This window comes from Triturus cristatus, unplaced genomic scaffold (assembly GCF_964204655.1).
Source record: "Triturus cristatus unplaced genomic scaffold, aTriCri1.1 SCAFFOLD_752, whole genome shotgun sequence".
NCBI lineage: Eukaryota > Metazoa > Chordata > Amphibia > Caudata > Salamandridae > Triturus > Triturus cristatus.
In genome coordinates this window covers 4701-8361 of record NW_028188326.1, presented here as the reverse complement: position 1 = coordinate 8361, position 3661 = coordinate 4701, and the positions used below count along the sequence as shown (strand labels likewise).

Genomic DNA, 3661 nt, shown 5'->3' with positions numbered 1-3661 from the left:
CAGATAGATGGTGGCCAGTAGAGATCTTCAATTGACTGGTCCGCCGATTGATTATACGATGGAACAATGATTTGTTTGATTGTTGTAATGGTTGCGATACCGATATATAAAGTAGCAACCTTATCGGTTGCCCTAACTTTAGTATTTGATTATAGAATTAAGAAGATTGTGTTCTATTTTGACAGTGACTTAGTCGAGTACTCCTTCCGACTTTTTAAAAATATATTTTGGTAACTGAATATGGTACAGTTGCACCTTACAAGATGGCGGCCATTGTAGAGATTGCAATTATAGGTCCTTCTTCTAATCATTTGTCGGAGCTACGCCCGGTTTGATTGGCGAGTATACAGTTCAAATGGAGTCTAAGGGAGCGCTCGGCTTGACACGCTAACTGGATATTGGCAACGAACGGTGTACTCTCCTTTCTTGCTTCCTCTTGGATTTAGGTGAGCTCTCCTTTCCAAATTGCGTTTCCGTAAATTGAAAACGGAACGCTAATGTATATTAGTACACTATATAGATAGTGTGGGATTGTGTGAAACTTTCGGCTCCTTTGCGTTTATTTCTGGCTGACGACTGGGTTTGACGCTGACTTAGCAACAGTGCACAATAACGTATTTTATATGATATGTCAATACAGAATTTTGATGTTCAGGTTTTTTTACTGCAGTTAATAGCAGTCGCTACGCGTTAGTGAAATTTATAAATTTGATATAATCTTTTTAATATGATTACGTTGAAGATAGCTGTGATAGTGCCTGTGATAGCTGTGTCTGATCGAAATGTTCTGGACCTTTATTTCTAGATATTGACCTTCCCTTTCATTTGAAATTCTGATCGGGACTGTGAAACTGTTCGAGGTAACTTTTCCATAAATGCCTATAATATGTCCACTAACTGGCTGTTCAAGCAATTTAAAGAATAATAAAAAAAAACAGTGTGTGCTATAAGACTCCAGTGTAGCAAGAAAGGTTTTGATTTTATTTTTCTAAGTGGTTTTATTAACCTCAGTTTTATCTTTATGTAATTGGGAGCATTATACCTTTATAATGAAGGGCCCCGTAATTTGCATTAGGATTCAGGGATATCGGGATTGCCTGATCTGGGTTGCGTTCTGATAAGGGTGGGATAGGACTCATATTGATACCTTTCTTTATATATATTTTTTCCATTTTTAGAATTGCGTACATTTACGAATAATAATGCAAGGATTTACACCGATAATATATTAGAGGTGTGGCGGACCGATAGAATACACACCCTCTAAGTGATTATAATTCGAGGGTGAGTAATACGTCTTTGAAGGAATTCTTTCTGGCTGTGATTATATATTAAGAAAGTCTTTGACCTCCTTTTAATTCCACTATGATGGGTTCTTACTGGAGGCGTAGTAAGAAGCAGCTTCCTTCTTGAAAGTTGATCCTCTGCTGTGAGTGTCTCTTTCTGGGTCTTTGGTGTAGGTCAACACCATGATCTTTCGGTTACTTTTTCACTGGGTGGAGAATTTCTGTTCTCTTCGGCTTATGTTGTTTTCTTATTTCTCTTTATCTGAGTCACACTTTTATTAATGGTTTGTTCTTATTTGTACTCAGATTTTGTGTGGAATGTTTAAGTGGCATATATTCTGAATAGAATTATCTTTATTGTTGTTGTTGTAGCCCTGAGGAAGTCGCCGGGCAACTTACCCGAGACGAAACACGTGTTGGCTACTGTTCTTATCCTGGTGCTTTTAATGAAAACAGAGAAGATTAAAGGAATAAAAGAAGAAAACCAGCTCATTTGAATTATTGGACTCTAAATTGCTTTAAGGAGTGTTGCTTACAGGCTCAACTACCTTGTCCTTGCTTGGAAATGTCTATTTGTTGCTAATCCTTTATTAGTGGGGTCACAGGGCAAGATTAAAAGGATTAAGAATGGAAGTTATGGCAGAATCTGGGGGCAATGGAATGTATATCGCGGGGGTATTTGTACGCCCCCCCTGGTGGACACCGATATCGCCATGTCCCCCTGACCCTTGACGGTTCCTGGCACCTTTTGGAATGACTACATATGGACGTTCAGTTCCCTTGGCCCCCCCCCCCGTCCCCAGCCTCCCGGTACTCCTTCCTTTCGTGTGCTGCTTAATGGTCTGACCTGGAGTTCCCCGGAGGACGCCTGACCTGCGCCGTTTGTCTTTATGCCTCGCCTTTTGTTTTTCTTTTAGTTTTCTGTGTTTTTTGGATCTAAGTCTCCTGTGCCTCTAGAACTATCCGGACTCACTACGGGGCCGACCCCCGGGAACCGACTGCAGCTTTGATAAATGTATATTTCATTCTGTACTTAGCGGCCGGCCCTGGTGGTTGTAGGCCCGTGCTTGTAATCGAATTATTGTTCAATAAAAACTTTTAAAAACAAAAAAAAAAAAAAAAAAAAAAAAGAATGGAAGTTATGCAAGATTAGATGGATCTCAAAACATCACTATGTTGGTCTACACGTTTCAGCCTACAGCACTCATTAGCTAGGCTTTCTTCAGGACCAGTGAAGCAAATACACATGCTAAGGTGTATTTGGTAGGGAGTAGTGAACCGAAAACCTACCGTTTAGCTAGATGCGAATAATAGTTATCGCAATTTCACGGCAACACTTCATGGATCTCAACGGGGGGCGGTGTCTTATTGTCAAACCTTCGTCACAGTCAGCTGCCCATATCTCTCACCTATTCAGGCCCAGTCAGGAGATCCCAGAGAGACGTATCACTTGCAAAAAATCCAAAATGAGCAATAAAATAATTGACCAAGGTCACAAGAGATTTGCTTTTCAAAAATGTCCTCTACCATAACACTATCTTTTAAAGTATGTGGAACATTCATTTCTAGGAATGTCAAATACATGACATTGTTTTTTAAAGGGTATGAAATCATAAACCCCAAAACAATGACTTTGTATCTCGTGGGAAGAACCTGGCCACTATTGTTACTACACAGAACAGTTTAGCCTTGTCCTACAACTGATTGCACGTGCTCTGGTGACTGAAACGTTGCACTGTAAGCATGGACTCTGCAGTGCTCTGAAGTAACCGCATTGTGGAATGTGGCGCTATTAAAAAAAAAATCCTAAGAGGCAAGCTCTGAATTGACCCCGGGGTAACAAGATGTTTGCTCTAAAAACACATGAAATGACATTTCTTTCATTTAGTTCAAGGGGGTGACGTGACTCTGCTTTAGCCCTCACTGAAATAAGTGTGATATCACGAGGTGTGCCGCACATATGCTGCCTGCGTCACCAACCCACCCGCATGTACGTGTTTTAAATAATTTATGCGGCAATCCATGTAAACACACTAAAAAGTTGCATGTTTCTAAGTTGCTTTAATAGCTCAAACTTATTACTTGCAGGTGCACTGAGATGTCACTATGAGAGCCCTCCACAGCGAAGCCTTTAACAGAGACTTCAGAGTTGCTACACAGCCGCAATGTGCTATAGTGCACCGTACCTATCTGGAGAGATATTGGCCAGGTATATGCTATATGGATCACTCTATAAACAAGCATTGAAAATGCAATAGGTCTCGCCCTCGTTTAAGTTAAAGCAATTCTGTTTGTAATTAGGTTGCTTTTTAGCTTTGCTTTTATTAGTGTTTTTCAAACTTTCATGCACATAACATGCATATGTATGCATATAT

General features: G+C 40.2%; 1 long non-coding RNA gene across 1 annotated transcript; it reads left to right on the top strand.

Annotated features, from left to right (window-relative positions):
• The first annotated feature begins 337 nt into the window (after positions 1-337).
• LOC146769064 (uncharacterized) lies at positions 338-1770 on the top strand. Its single transcript, XR_014976504.1, has 3 exons — positions 338-446; positions 806-860; positions 1659-1770. It is a non-coding gene; the product is annotated as an uncharacterized LOC146769064 (long non-coding RNA).
• The last annotated feature ends 1891 nt before the right edge of the window (positions 1771-3661 follow it).